Source organism: Equus asinus, chromosome 5 (assembly GCF_041296235.1).
Source record: "Equus asinus isolate D_3611 breed Donkey chromosome 5, EquAss-T2T_v2, whole genome shotgun sequence".
NCBI classification, from domain to species: Eukaryota; Metazoa; Chordata; class Mammalia; order Perissodactyla; family Equidae; genus Equus; species Equus asinus.
In genome coordinates, this window is record NC_091794.1 from 29140427 (window position 1) to 29156668 (window position 16242).

The window sequence follows — 16242 nt, forward strand, 5'->3', positions numbered from 1 at the left end:
TTTCAGGGCTCTGTGCTTTTGAAAATGCATTCCCTCTGCTGGAAGATATCTGTCCCCCACCACCTCCCCTCTAGTCCACCAAATGAACTCCCCCCTTCCTTCAAAGCTCAGAGCTGCCCCTCCCTGTCGCTGCCTCCTACCACGGGGCAGAGCTGAGCTCTCCCTCTCCTGAGGCCTCCCTGTGCCCTGTAGTCTTTTTTGTCCTGGCACCCAGTAATAGACCGGCTGTATTTGTTTACGTGTTTGTCTCCTCCTGGACTGTGAGGCTGTCCCTAAGCTCTGGGCACAGTGATGGGCACAAGGAGGGGACAGAGGCAATATTTGTCAAGTGCGTTCATTCAATAAATATTTATTGAGCATTAACTTTATTCCAAGTGCTACATTGCAGGGGACCCAGCAGTGCATGCAACAATACCCCTGTCCCCAGGGTTATAGCCCAGTGGGTGAATGGATGTGGCGAGAGCATGGACCCATCTGTGCACCATGCATGAGCATACACAGGTATCTGTGCAGCTCAAGGAGCTTTCCTAGAACCTTGGGTTCCTCTCAGGAAGCCAAAGTCCTTCAGAACAAATCAGCCTTTTTCCATGCAGCTCCTTTGTGAATTAAACAGCATAAATCTCTGATCTATTTAAAAACAGGGAAAGGGAAGTCTGCAGAGGCTAAAATAACTTTCTCAAGGTCACTGAGTTGCATGGTTGGTCCCCCGGGAGAGAAGCCGTATGCCTTGGACCTGGCTTAGCCCAGGGTGAGGGTGGCTGTGGGCACAGCCGACTGTTTCCCACCGAGCTGCCCCTTCATCTGGGAAGCAGGGGCTCCCCATGGCTGAGTGTTTGAGAGAGGCAGGCTGTGGCTGTGACGGTGCCTGTCCCCAGGCAGGGGCCCTTCCCAGGAGCCGGTCCAAGGCCACAGAGGCTGAGCAGAAGCCCGCGTGCTGTTTGTGGTGAGGAGGGCTCTGTTCTCAGCGGTTTATTTGTGCAGTTCCTGGAGTGCAGAGGAGGACATACAGCTGGGGCTGAAGTGCATACCAGGTTCTGGGGAGTTTGGCAGATGACGATGCAAACCACTGAAGCAACAGAAGGGAGAGATGGCGAGGGAGTGGGGGGGGGCGAGGAGGAGAGAGGTTGAGCTATTGAGATTCTCAGGCCGAGCGAGCCCTGAGATCCGGCTGCAGAGAGAGGGGGCCAGGATTCTGTCTGTGCCCAGAACATTGTAAATCACTCTCTCTCGACATCCACCACCTTCCTCTCTCACCCCAATTCATTTCTGCTTTTAAACAATCCTCTCCACCGCAGCTCAGAATTTGTCTTCTTTCATTCGGAGGCTGCAAAACTTTGGGCTTCCTGGTTCCACGCTCCCTCTTCCTGCCCTCACCACCTGCGTAATTACATATAGGAACACCCCTCAGCACAGAGAGGAATGAGGGTAAGACGGCTCCTCTCAAAGTCCAGAAGGGAAAGGTGATCCCTCCCATAGGGGAAGGGGAATGGGTGGGGGTGTTAATCTCCAGATCTGACTGGGGATGGTGGGAGGGCCTTAACCCCAGCAGGAGCCCAGGTCTGCCTGCTCTGTCCATGGTCTAGGGGGGAGCTCGCCCCATGTCTTCTCAGGTTGGTGTCCTCCACCTCTGAGCATTGATTAGATTCCATGACAGCCTCTCCCAGTTCAAAGCAAACAAGGAGCCACAGGGAGGGGAAAGAAGGTGACTTGGAGGCGGCAGAGAAATGCCAGCTGCTGTCAAGTAACCTGAACCCTAAAAGCCAGATTACTCAGCTCCCCATGGCAGGCTTTGCCAGGAGCCTCACTCCAATGAGCCCTGGGCCTTCTCCTGCCCCCCACACGACTTCCTTCTGCTGCTTTAATCCTCTGCTGGTGGGCCAGTGCCCCTCCTTGCTTGCTTGTCACAACCACTCTCGCCCTTCCACTTCTTGGGGTCACTTGTCTCCTCTGTAGCCCATCAACAGACCCAAATATCCTTGAGTGTCAGGAGGCCAAAGGGACTGAAATGGCTTTCACTGGAGAGAGGAAGGAGGGAGATTCCTTCTAACTGAGGGGAGAGCAATGATGTGAGAAGGAGGGAATCTCGACTTTCATTTCGAAATGCTGAGTCTGAAGTGTGGTGGGAGATCCTTCTCTCTCCATTCCAGGAAATCTATTGAAAATCCAGAAAATCGATGGCCGCTGCAGCAGGCCCGCGCACAGTAGGAGAGGGCCCTCCCGGAGCTCAAGAGCCGAGCATCAGATTCCTGAGTCCAGCCTGACAGCACAGGAGAGCCCAGTCTCCTGGGCCCCCTCCCTGCCTTCTCTTCCTCCCTTTCCACCTAGAAAGTTCACCTCAGAGTGGGGTTCGGATCGATTGTGGTGCCTGATGTAGTGCACAGTACATGGTAGGTGCTAAATGTATTTGTTGAATGAATGGATGATTAAAACGTGAACCAAACAGAGAGGGGAGTAGAGGGAGACAAAGGAGGTAGAAATCAGGAGGGGGCAGAGACTGGGGACAGGCGGGATAAATGAGAGCCTGAAAGAGGCTCTGTGTCCTGGGGCATATCATGTATGCTTGCACCTCATGAATCATAAGCATCTAATTGCAACACCTGGCATAAAGCTTCCATAGTTCACATTATCTGCACATATAGACACCTATTCAGGGGCAGGCCTCTTGGGAGGGCAAATCAGGGGATTGTGGTCTCAAAGTTGGAGGAGCCCCGGGACCAAAGGATCCAACACTCTGACTTTACAGATAAAGAAACTGGAGTTAAATGAGTGCAAGGGACATTGCCAAGGTCACCATGAGTTGGGGCAGGGCCCATCTCCAGGTCAGGTTCTTCTGGCTCCACCTGGCCCCTCCAGGGTATTTAAAGAGGCAGCGTTTCCTGGGCCATGATTGACTGACTGATGGCTGTGACTCATTAGCTCCTGAAACCAGTCAGGCCCGGCCTCTCTCTGCCCTCCCTCTCAACACCACACCCAGGCTGGGAGCCTCTTCTCCCCTCTGCTCTGCATCTCCAGCTGCTCTCGCCTGCCCAGCTGCCTGGAAGCCCCAGTCTTTACAAAAAGAAGCATTCGTTTTGCTTGAGTTACCTCAGGGGGCCCCTTCAAAAAATACTGTATTTACACCTCAATTCCCCAGAGATTGAGAGGCCGCTGTCTCATTCATCTGTCTCTCTATAGTGACAGCACAGAGTAGGTGCTCAGTAAGAGTTTAGTGTTGGGAAGAGGTTGAAAAAGATGAAGACGGGGACTCTAGGCGGCCTCGGGAGCCATGAGCTTTATGAGATTTGTTTGCAGGTTTTCTCAGCAAAGCCCTGCACCCTGCGGGTCTGGCAAGAAGTGCCTTCATATGTCTGTTAGACCAGCAAAAAGTGTTCGCTGTTAGATCTCCATTTACAATCAAACACATGCAACTCTGAAGAAGGCTCCCAAACCAAGGTATAATTGAGCCACACGAAGTTAGTGGACAAGATGTGTCAGGGGATGGCGACTCCAGCTGGAACAGGCTTGGGAAGCCTTTGCCTGTTAATATTAATTTCCAGAGATGCAAGTGCACGCTTCCTTCGATAACAATTTATGACTCAGTTCACTTCCAGTCTAACTCTGGAGGTAATATCTCACATCCATAAATAGCCAAGAGCAGCTGTGTGACATGTACTGGCATGTGGACATCATGTGAATTTTGTTTCAATGTCTTGTTTGGAGTGGGGTCTGCAAAAAATTACATATTCGGTTACTTTAATGTTTCAACCGAGGGGAAAAAGAAAAACATGAGGATGGGCCTTCTACCATGCTTCAAAGATGGTGGCTAAGGTGCTCTTACAAGGTCTTAACCAAAGTCAAGGAGGATTGTAGAGATTCCCAGCCTGGACTTGTTATATCCCATGGTGCTTCTTGTAATTTCAAGTGATGTCGTAAGTTGCTCAAAATACAATTCAGGATACTTCCGCTTAAAATTTTGTGTGCACACACACACACACACACACATCCAGAATGACCCCTGATTACAGGCGTACATTTGCCGTTCATCACTTTTGCTAAGAGTTGGCTTCTGGGGTGAGAACAAACAAGAAATCAAGCAACAAGCAGACGACTCCTATCCAAATGTTGTAGGTCACTGGAATTGCCTTTAAAAGAAAAAAAAAAAAAAAAAACCTTTACAAAATAAAAACTATTAAATAAGAAAAAAATAGAGAACAGTTTTGTACAGAGAGGAAAACTACTATTAAAGGGAAACAATAAACAGAAACAAATCCTGAAAGCTTTCAATGTCTTACTGCGATTTTTACATGGTGTTTAAGAATATTTTGGGGAAAAAAACAAGATTATTTTCATTACTTTCATAAGTCACTGGGGCAAGTGTGATGACGTGGACCACGCTGGGTGCAGGGTTTGAACTGTGTGATATAAAAGGAGCCATGGGAAAGAAGGTCAAAAAGAGGGATGGGACTGCTTCCTGAGCAGTCTGTAGGCCTTCCACAGGTTCAGACTTCAAGGGGCAGCGGGAGCTTTGGCAGATTTGAAGGGGAGAAGGGAGAAGATGGAGCGGTGCTTCAGCAGAACATATCAGAAGTCTGGGGGAGAGAGATTGGGGAGGTAGAACAAAGGCAAAAAGTCAAAATCAGAGGATGTAGCAATAACCCATGTGCAAAATATTGGAGATGCTTAAGCCGGCGTAAAGATGTTGGGATAGATGCTGTGGTATTTAGATGAAATTATCTAAGCTCATGGTGGATGATGGCGGCAGGTAGCTGTGATGGGAAGGAAGAAATGAAAAACAGCTTGGAGCCTGGATATCCAGGAGGATGATGACCATTAGACTCTCCATTGCTCTGGCCAGTACAGTAGTCATCGGCCACAGGTGTCTAGGGAGCACTTGAAATGTGGCCAGTCTGAATTGAGATGTGCTGTAAGTATAATATATACACCTCTTTCAAAGACTTAGTACCAAAAAAAGAATGTAAATTATCCCATTAATAATTTTGCAGATGGATTACATGTCGAAATCATATTTTGTATATACTGGGTTATATAAAATATTAAAATTAATTCCACCTGTTTCTTTTTACTTTAAAAACGTGGCTACTAGAAAATTTAAGATTACGCTCTTGGCTCACATTTGATCTCAACTGGGCAGCACTGCTCCAGTGGCTTCCCATGGCACTTAGACTCAGATCCAAATTCCTCAGCATGACAGTCAAGGCCCTATGTGATCTGACCTCTGTCAGCCTTTCCAGCCTCCACGTGGGCCCTGTTCCCTGCGGTCAGCATGTTTTGCACTCGCTGGCCTTTCTGTTCCCTAGAACGGCAGTTCTCTTCCTGTCTCGTGGACTTTGCCCTGGCCGTGCCCCCACCTTAGTGTTCTCTACGCAGATCTTGACCTTTTGGATCCTTCCACCATTCACAGGTCATCCAGCCCAGAGGTCATCTTCTCAAGAGGATTTCTCTGACCACTCTTTCTCAAACAGCACTCTCTCCTTCCCCCAACAACACTCTAGCTCATTACCCTATTTTCCTCACGACATGTCATCAGTATAGAAATTACCTTAACTTTTGGTTTAATGTGGTTTTTTTTAGGAAGATTAGCCCTGAGCTAACATCTGCCGCCAATCCTCCTCCTTTTTGCTGAGGAAGACTGGCCCTGAGCTAACATCCATACCCATCTTCCTCTACTTTATATGTGGGATGCCTGCCACAGCATGGCTTGACAAGTGGTGCATAGGTCTATACCTGGGATCTGAACTGGTGAACCCTGGGCTGCTGAAGCAGAATGTGTAAACTTAACTGCTGAGCCACTGGGCTGGTCCCTGGTTTAATGTTTTATTGTCTATCTCTTCCTGACTATAATCCAACTCCTGACTATAATCTAAGCTCCGAGAGAGCAGGGACTGTATTTATCTTATTCTCCTTTATATCTTTGGTGCCTAGCGCCATGTCTGGCACATAATGGGTGTTCAATAAATATGTGATGAATGAATGAATTGAGAAATACAGAAACATTGAGAAGTTCAAGGTTTGGGGAGTGTCTTGATCCTTAATTGCTGTGTAACAAACCTTCTCCAAACTTAGTGGCTTGAGAACTAAAACCCACTAGTCCCACATTCAGCCTGGACACAGAACATAAACCACATCTTACTGTCTATATTAACATGACTTCATGCTATCTCTCTGTCTTCATTAGCAGAACTTTAATATTCCTCTTTCTTCGTTAGTATAACTTTATTTCTCCAGGAGTTCCCTGCCCGGGGAAAGGGTTTGACGGTTCATTAAAGGAACTTTCTCTCAACTCCCCAATGGGAAACATCAACAGACAGCTTGTGCCCTAAGATTCTTTGAATTCTTCGCCTGGAAATCCTTGCTTCGCTGTTTCAACCAATCTTGGATTCTTACATGGTGATTCTTGCCCAATTCTAACCATGTTCCCATACTGAAAGACTGCCTTAAATCAAGCTTCTAATTATCAGTAAATTCTGACACTGCCAAAGCTTTGCCGGGTGGTGTTCTCGCTTATTGCGATAAGCAATTAACTCAGCTGTGTCTTATCAACAGATTGTGTTGGTTTTATTTGGGAGCCAGCTTTGATAAGCTTCAAAGAACAGCCATTCTATTTTCTCTCCTCATTCTGTGGGTTGACTTGGCTCAGCTGGGCAACTCTTCTGCTCTCCATGTCACTGGCTGTGCCACAGTCCTCTTCAGACTCCATCAGCTGCAAAATCCAAGATGGCTCCCTGGCATGTCTGGCGCCTTGGCCGTGGTGTCTGGAAGGCTGGGCTCAGCTGGGACGCTGGGATGGCAGCTCTCTCCATGTAGTCTTGAGGTCTCTCCCTCTCCATGTGGCTGCTCTACCTGCTCTCCTCATCAGTGTAGCTGATTTCGTACGTGGCAGCTCAGGGCTCCTCAGCGTACAAAAGCAAAGGCTGCCAGCTCTTCTTAAGCTTAGGCCTGAAAGTGGCACAGTGGCACCTCTGCCGCCTTCTATTTGTTAAAACAGTCACAGGGCCCAACCACAACCAAGGGAGGAAAAAAAACTCCACCTCTCCACTGGGCGAATGACAACAAAATTGACTCTATCTTAATCCACTGGAGAGCTGAATTCAGAGACTTATTAGACACTCGTTAGCCGTCATGACTGGGGAAGAGAGTGGAGCCAGAGGTCAGGCAGGGCCGAGAAGGAGAGGAGCCTTCTCCTCAGTCCTCAGGCTGAGGCCCTGGGGCTGACTCACTCCTGGTGCACAAGCAAAGGAGCCCAGCAATGTTTGCTGAGCAGCCGCAACATGCCAGGCAGGCCCTGGGTTCATCTTAGCAGAGGGATGCAGCAAAAAGCATCAGATTGTCTCGTGTGCCAGTCTAGCAGTGAGAGACCTGAGCAAGATGGTCAGGAAGATAGTAGTTAAATGCCGAGCTGAGCTGTACCGACTATCAGTATAGCTGGCGTTCAGAAAAGGGAGAGACTTTCTCTAAGCTATTGTCAGACTTATTTTAAAAAATATAAACATTTCAGTTATAAAAGTAGCATAACCACCCTACAGAGTATTTGGAAAGTGAGGAAAGGAAAAAAAGAAACCACACCCATATTCTTCTTGACACAGCCACTCGGACAGCTCCAGTGTGTCCCTCCCAGTCTTAGTGTGTGAGTGGGTGCTGTTGGGGTGCTTAGGAAACTGCTAAGGAATGGGTGGCCCTGTGGGGCTGACCTGTGCTTATTCACAGGGTTGCAGAGAGGACTTCCCCGTCCTTTGCACAGGGATGCAGCTGGGAGAAAAGGGCTCAGTCAGGGCTCTTCTTGGGTCTCCTGTCGCTCACCAAACCAGAATGCCCAGATTGGGTGGCGGGTAAGCGCGGTGCGAACAGTCTCCCTGGCACTTTGTGGGGCAGGTCTCGGGGAAGCCCGGTGGAGCAAGCAGGTGCACTGGGGTTGGATATGGTGCCTGGAGATGGGAAAGGAAAGGAGGGAGGGAGGCGAGGAAGAAGGGAGGACAGGCAGAGAAAAGACTGCCTGGGGGGGCGAGGGGGGGGGGGCGCCGCAAGCTCAATATATTTGCCTGTTTGCCTACTTACTCAACAGAACTTCATTGACCTCTACTGTGTCCCAGACATTGTAAAGCTCCTGAGGCTGCAGTGCGACCATGAAGGACAACTCACGGGCGGTGCGATGAGCGGGTCGATGGGAGAAACACCCATGGCAGCACAGCACACAGTGCGAACACAGCAGGAAAATCCACGGGGAGGAGGCTCAGGTAGGGCTCTGGGGAGGAACAGCTTAAGGTGAGACTTGAAGGCTAAATATCAACCAGGTAGACAGGCGAGGGTGGGCTGGGGACAGGAGAAGTTTTTCCAGGTGGAAATAACAGTAAATACAAAGCTGAGAGATTTGAACAAAAGAAAAAAAAAGAATTGAAGCAGAAAAAGCCCAGGACTGGAAGTCTGGCGCCCGGGATTCTAGTCCTGGCTCCGCCCCTGGCTCGATGCAGGTGGGGTCCTGGAAGGATGGCTTTTGGCACTTTTCCTCCTAGGTGGCCTACACACCTGTTCCTCACTAGACTACGATCTCCTTGAAGGCCTTTCCCATTTTGTTCACCTCTGCATCCCCCAGGGTTCCCAGCCCCACACCGAGCACAAAGGGAAAGCTCAGAGGATGTCTACGGAATGACCAAATGAATGCAAAGCCCGCCAGTGCCACAGACCCCACTCATTCATGCAGGAAACAAAGGGATTGAATCAGCTGTCTCTGAATTAGCTTCCACCTCCAATATTTAAAGTGCTTTGCCAACTGTGGAGAAGTTTTTGTAATTGTATTATCATAAAAACAGCAGCAAATGACACTGGCCCTATTCGTGGCCCTGGGCGCCATGGTCAGCCTTTCATAAACCTTGCCTAGGCTGGCCAGTGGGGACATTTTCCACCTTCACTGACTGGGCCTGCCAAATTTGGTTGGGCTTTTTGTTGTACTGGCCTTCTTGGCTTCAGGAGTCCCCTTCTCAGTGAGGCCATCCCTGATCATCCATTCTGAGATGGACCCCCAGTCTTACTTCAGTCCCCTTCTCTCACAGCGCCCTATTTTAGTTTCTTCATAGCATTTACTATGAGCTGACATTCTCTCCTTCATTTATTTATTTTCTTTTTTGTTGTCTTCTCCATGGTGGAACGTGTGGCCTTAGAGAACTGTCGGCCTGCCTATCTTGTTTGCCCCAGAAACTCTGGTGCCAGGAAGGGTGCCTGGCACAGAGTATGCTTTGCACTAATCCTAGGTGAATGACTGATCAGCCAGCCCCCACTGGAGGCTGTTGTGGGGGCCAGTGACCTGTGCTGGGGCAGGATACCCCTTCCTTCAGGGACCCAATCCTGAGCGGCAGGTGACCTGAACGAACTGTAACATCTCTCCTAAAGAAATCCCTCAGGTAATAAACTCTCATTGTGATTTACCACGAAACTGGCATGCAAAACACCGGCAGTCACAGACAGGAAAGAAAAGCCCAGACAAATTATATCTGGAAAGTCAGTAACCGCTTTGTGGCTGGGGGACATTTGCGTACAGAGACTCTATTGATCTTGTTGCAAACAGCCACACGGTACTGGCAGTGTTTCTAGTGTGGCCTCACCAATAGCTGGTGCTCTGGAATCACCCGTTACACCCTTATATGCTTTTCCCACTGGTTTCTCTGGATCACAGTGTGACTCATTCACCTACGAAAGGATGACTCTTTTTCAAACCAGTCACACGAATATGATCTTCAAAATCTGATACTTTTCTTACTTCTTCAAGTTTAAGATTTAATTTCCCATTCTCTCTATAATTTTTGATTCTGAAAAATTCCTGGTAATTCATTTGTGCTGAGGATCATTAATCTTTATGTTTGAAAAAACATGCCTTTGATTGTATGAATTCTCATGCCACTTGGAAGACAGGAGGAAGGAAGGAACCTGCAGCTCCCATGCCCTCAGAGATTTTAGTTATGCGTGTTAAGGCCATGAAGCAGGAGTGCGGAGAACAGAGTTCCAGCTGCTCCCAATTGGTTCTGGATATATAGGTAGCAAAAGTGCGTGGACCATGGAGACTGAGTCCAGGTTGATTTGCCCTTGGCAGTCAGCAGGGAAGGGTACTCACGCAAACACAGATGGGCTGGAGGGAGTGGGGCTCAGGCCTGCCCATTTCCGCGAAGAACGAGGGAAGTCTGGCACCAGAGCCGGAAGATGTGGGTTCCAGAGACCCACCTCTGTTACTTTCCAGCTGTCGCCTTGGCCAAACCACCTACTCTCTTTGAGACTAATTATCCACATTTGCTATGAGGATAACATTACCAGTCCTAGTTACCCACATGGATTGTTTTTGGGATCAAATGAGACGGTGTTTGTAAAAACAATTTGTGAATCTTAAAATATTATTCAAATACGAGTTGTTATTTTTATTAATACCCTCCTTCCTACTGTACTAGTCTTATATAGCTTCCAGAATGACTTCTATATCGCAGGCACTGGGCCGCAGGCTGGGAGTACAGAAAAATACGTTGTTTTTGCTTCCAAAACTTGCACAGTCTTAGTTGGGGAGACAGATAAATGGATACTATAATCCAGTGTCAGTAGTGCTGTGTTAGATGCCCCAGGAGGGGGCAAGATGCTCCAGGGACAGGGGTCAGAGCAGGGAACTGGAGGCATCAGGATGGGCTTCCAGAAGCAGGTGAATCGAGCAAAGTCTTGAAGGACATATAACGTAGGAAGCCTCTGGATGAAGAATGGAGAAGGGACAGTGACAGCACAGGGACAATGTATGCAGAGGGATAGAAGCCAGAGAGAGCGTGCAGGGCTCAGGACACTAAAGCAGCTTTGTGTGTGGGTGGGACATGGACAGGATGCAGCTTTCTGGTAGGGAATAGGGTGGGAGAGTAGGCCAGGAGCACAGCACGCAAGTTTCTCTGGTCGTGTAGGCAATAGGAAGGCTTTGGAAGTTTCCTCACAGAGGCGTGGTTGTTTGGATATACAACTGGAGTATGACTGATGGGTTGGAGGGAGGCAAGGCTGAAGGTGAGGAGATCAGTCTGAAGGAGGTGAAAGCAAAATACTTGAAACTGCTACACAAAGGCAACGACAACAGGGGTTGAGATTCACAAGACAGGGAAGCCTGATGGTTGCTGGTGACCAGTGGGATGCAGGGAGGAGATAAGTGGTGGGGTTGAGGAAGACACGTTGAGCCTGGAAAACAGGGATAGAGCACCTCCTAGAGATGGGAACGGGGTCATGAAGTGAGTTTGAGACTCACTTCCATGTGGAGCTGTCCTGTGGGCAGCAGGATCCACAGTCCGGAGCTCAGGAAATCAATTCTGGAATGAAGATACCAGATTTGGTGGTCTTCGTCATGCAGATGACGATCACTGCCATGGGTGGATGAGTGACAAGAGCAAAAGGACATGGGTAGAATTTTCAGGGACCTCAATGCGGTGGGTAGAGGGAATCCCATGATGGATGTTGAGAAGTCTCGAGAGAGGTTGGAAGAAGTCAGGAAAAAGAGATGTCACAGGGGCTAAGGAAGGGGGGAATTTCCAGGATGGAGTTTGCATGTGGTCACAACCTCACAAATGTTGACAGAGGAAAGGCTAGAAAAGTGACCATCTGGTTTGTCCACTGAGCTGCCCTGACCACAGCCTGTCAGCAGAGAGGGGGAAACAGAAGCCTGGCTGCAAGGGTGGCAGAGGGAGAAGTGAGGCAGTGGAGGGTCCCAGCGAGACGTCAGGAGGAGAGAAATCCCAGGTAGAGGGCGAGGTGCAAGTTGGAGAAGCTGGCTCTGAAAGATGGTAGAGAAATAAATGTGTTTATATGCTGAGGAAAAAAGTCAAAACAGTAAGAGAGGTTGAAAATTCAGGAATAAAAGCAGATGTGTTGTGGGCCACCTCCCTGATGGGGCCAGGGATGGGACAGTCCCTGAGAAAGGAGGGAGGGAGGGAGTCAGGGGAAGGTAAGCTGAAGGGGAGAAGGCAGGAGATGAGCTGGACGGCACCTGGAAAGGCTTTTCACCTGAGGAAGGAGGAGCCGTGGTCTTGCCAGTGTACAGGAGGCAGAGATGTGTCCCTAACCCCCAGCCATGCTTCCCAGCCAACTCACGGCATTCCACTCCCCAGCCAGGTGCTTGTGCTCTCCATCCTCTACCCTGCTTCCCACCCTCCTCACATCTGAGGTGGGGAAAAGGAAGAGTCATCAGGCCAGCAGGCTCAAAAGAAAAGCAGAACCAGGCATGAGGGGGTTCACACCCAGGCTGCAGGTGGAGGGCATTTATTTACAACAGAACAAGTTTCCCGAGAGTGCAGTGGAAGAAGGGCTGAGGAGGGACCCATCAGATGAGGGAAAGCACAGAGCTGAGATCTGGATGCCTAGCTGGAGGTTGTACGCTAAACACGAAAACTTGGCTTTTTAAGAATTAAGTAGAATTCAGCTCAACATCAGGTTGGAAACTGATTGCCGTATCTCAAGACTATCAATTGTTTGAAATCCAACTTCTATTTGTAAACCAGTGTAAGTGTGTAAAGATGATAGCATTAGCTTTCTGATGTAGGAGCTCTGTGAATATCTGAGGCAAGAACAACATTGAAGTTACCCTTTTTGAACAGCTCCCAGCATTAAAGTGTTTCAAAATGTTTCTCCTTTGTATGGATCGTCCCTATTTTGAATTTAAAATGAAATCTCAAAGAGATCCCACTAAAGCAGTTTCAGACATTTCCAGAGGATCATAGATTACGGGCCCCCTCCAATCGTGGTGCCCCCCTCGTCACTCCCCCCAACTCTAAAACAAGAAAACCAAAATAACACAAGAGAGTTTTTAGTTTCAGTTTTTTTAGAGACTTGTTCTCCTCTGGAAGCCATGAATGGCCAATTCCACAATTACTCTGTTAGGTGGAGTTTTAATGGAAATATCTATCTCCAACATTCTATTTGTATAAAAATAATCATATGGGTCCTAATTATGGAGCAAACACAGGAAAGAATAACTTTGCATGTTCAAGAGTATTTGTTCTTCACAAATCTGGGACGTGCGAAGCCTTCTTTTATGTTTTTGTGTCCCATCCTGACCCCAGATCTCTCCTGGGTGTTCACTAAAAGGAAGAAATGGCTTAAGCATCTTTACACTCACCTTTACTCCTAAATGTCATATATGGCAGACGCTTCTGAAACTGATTTGACATTACGTTTGCCCTCTCCTGGCCCTGTTAAGGAATAACATTCCTGTTTTACATTTTGACGCCGTGGGGACAATTTTAAGGCTAAGAGGAAAAGCTGGTAGAAGAGAAACTGTAGCAGAAAACATGAGGTTTTGGGTGGTGGTGTTTGTCAATCACAGTAGTTTTTCTGTAGGCTACAGTTTTTTGTAAACGGGATTTATAAATTTCAAGTCTCATGCTGATGACTAAACTAGCAAAGTCAGTTTAACATGAAAACAGATCACATTTGTGAATAACAAAATAGTAAGTTGCAAATAGCTCTCCTTAAGTAACATTGCTATCACTAAGTGATACTTGCAATTCTAAGAGAAAAAAATGCATTGATTCCTGCTTGACTAAAGGCAAATTACAACTGGTAACATATCCAGGCATAGAAAGAATAGCTACAGTAAAGGCTTATTATTAATTTAAACTTCAATTATTTACTTGGGCTGCAATCACAGCTCCTCTTATCCTTACCGTAAAGATTTATAGTATAAATAATATTGCAAGAGCTATGTTTAACCTGCTTAAGAGAATACATTCTTTAAATGACTTTAATGCATTAGTTTAATGAAAGCAAGTGCTTCTGTAAACTACGAATTCAGACTCACTACAAGTATTTGCAAAGTTTATGGCTTTACCTATAGGATATTTAAAACTCAGATTTTTCACTAAGTCAGACTGACGTTCTTGTTTAATCAGATTAATTCAGTCAGTTTACTTAGTTCAGTAAGTGTACTACTGTAAAAACTCTAGACAGCCGAGGAAATATCTTTCCTAAACGGAAAGAGTCCTCGCAACCAATAGACCACATTTTCTTTTCAGAAAAGGAGTGGGCAACTGAAAAGGACGGGAAGAAATTTTTTAGGACGAAGAAGGGAAAGTGGTGATATTTCTAACTCTTGTTACTCTGTTTTCTGAGTAAGATAACAAGATATTACAGCAAAGGATGGGGCCTTAGTAGCAGACACGTGAGCAAATCCTGTCAGATGTGGTCTTCCTTTGAGGTTCCACACAGGGAACGTGATTCCCACTAACATGGCAGGTCTCCAAGAACCTAATACGTGTCCTATTTTCTTGCAACAGTGGAACTATAATGCCCATCCTTCAGGTCTGTTTCCACACCTTTAACTGCCGATGAAAATAGTTGGTTGTAAAAGCATCCCAGGACCTTGCTGGAAAGTTTTGAAAGATGCCCGACATCAGGTCTCACAGGCACAGAGCCTGTGTCAAAGCACAGAGGCACACAGAAGCACACTGAGGAAACAGAATCACAGCCCGTGGAGTTGAAAAGGACTTGGAGACTTCCGGTCCAACCTTCTCACCTTGTGAGGGAGGAAACCGAAGCTCAGACACTTAAGGGGACTTGCTCAGCATCTCACAGGTAGTGGCCAATTTGGAACCAGGACTCTCACTCCCAGTCCAGTTGCTTGACCACATCAAAGTGATTTTGCTCATTCTGAATTTGACTAGTTATTTGCTGTGCCAATAATTTCTAGGGTCACGAAAATTCACAAAGATTAATCATAATCTGGAGGACCCCAAAATTACCTGGTGTGACATGTCACCTTCTTTTGTACCACAGTGTACACTACTCCTCTTTTATGACACTTAACACAGAGTAATTAATTTTTTTCTGGTCTGTCACCTACTAGACTGTGAGCTTTATGGCTACAGAGACCACGTCCTTCTCCTCCCTTTGTTCCCATAGTACTTGGTTCAATAATTATCGAACGAATACCTGAAATTCAGAAACTAAGGGAGAAGCAGTTGTCCTTTCACATGGGGCATGGAGCAATTATGAGCCGATCCTGGAACCACCGGGCAGAGGACAGGGTTGGCTTTCTTGTTTGGTGAGCATCTCTCTCCATGGTTGTTTAGGAATCAGACTAGCTGACATGCATTGAGGGCTTCTGTGCCAAGCACCATTCCAATTGCTTTATGTGCATGTACTCCTTCCATCCTCACAACCCCATCAAATACTTCGCTACTAGCCCTAAATCACCAATGAGACACACAAAAGTAAGTAATTTGCCTTGATCTTACAACCTAAGCAATCTGAAGCCAGAGCACCAACGTTTAACCCCTGAGCTATTCTGCGGTAAGCCAAGGACCAAAGCAGACAACTTGGCCCTCTTTTTTTAAATTTGTTTGTGGGGAAGATTGTCACTGAGCTAACATCTGTGCCAATCTTCCTCTATTTTATGTGGGACGCCGCCATAGCATGGCCTGACCAGAGGTGCAATGTCCCTTTCCGGGGGGATCTGAACCTGCCAACCCTGGGCTGCCCAAGCCGAGGGTGAGAACTTAACCACTATGCCACCGGGCTGGCCCCTTGGCCCTCTTTTTTTTGACCTCTAAGCCAATTTATATATTTGAAAATTCAAATGCAACAACCAAGGCAAACTTCTTGAAATTCCCCCAAACTGGACCTATATATTTACCTGTCTCTGCGTTTCCCTTCACCTTCCTAGTCCTCTCTCTCCCTGCTGACCTCATCTTTCACCTCAGGCGGCTTCAAGGGCCAGCTCTTTGAAAAACTTACCTAGTTTCCTCTCAAAGCAGAATTAATCTCTCTGTTCTTAGGTGCCCTTTGTTTAAACTTCATTTCCACATCGTGCCGGGGCTGAGTCACGGGAGCGCTTCCCTACCTCCCTAGCTACACCGAGAGCTCTGGGAGGGAGGAGCTGTGTGGGAATTCCAGGGATCTTTCGGCGCTGGCAGTGGCACTGGCACTTAGTAGGTACTCCGCGTTTTCAGAAATGAGAATCATTTTTTAAGGAAGCCAGAGTTGCTGTCTGGAAGCTCTGTCTTTTTTGGGACGACTGTGTGGGTTAAGATGCCCTTGCCCCCCCCCCCGCCCCCTGCCCCTCTGCCCACTCCTGCCCTGGCTTGGCCTCCCGCTTGGCAGTGCCCCGCAGGCCGCGAGGGCCTCTGGTGCCCTGACACTGGCCTCGGCCCAGTTTCCCCGGCTTCTAAATGCGGCCCGGAGCTACCGGGGGAACTGGAAAAACACTGGCAGGCGGCCCCACCCCCGGGCCCTGGCTCGGCCGCGCGGCCG

At 47.9% G+C, this 16242-nt stretch overlaps 2 long non-coding RNA genes across 2 annotated transcripts in view; one reads left to right on the forward strand and one right to left on the reverse strand.

Moving 5' to 3' along the window:
- Positions 1–311: 311 nt before the first annotated feature.
- LOC106832572 (uncharacterized) lies at positions 312–16159 on the reverse strand. Its single transcript, XR_006528227.2, has 3 exons — positions 15727–16159; positions 8053–8239; positions 312–4121 (listed from the first exon to the last, which is right to left on the reverse strand). It is a non-coding gene; the product is annotated as an uncharacterized lncRNA (long non-coding RNA).
- The window catches only part of LOC106832569 (uncharacterized), a 166926-nt gene continuing 158063 nt past the window's right edge, over positions 7380–16242 (forward strand). The window contains exons 1-2 of the long non-coding RNA XR_011503227.1: positions 7380–7826; positions 8060–8231. This is a non-coding gene — a long non-coding RNA (uncharacterized lncRNA). The remainder of the gene's footprint in view (positions 7827–8059; positions 8232–16242) is intronic.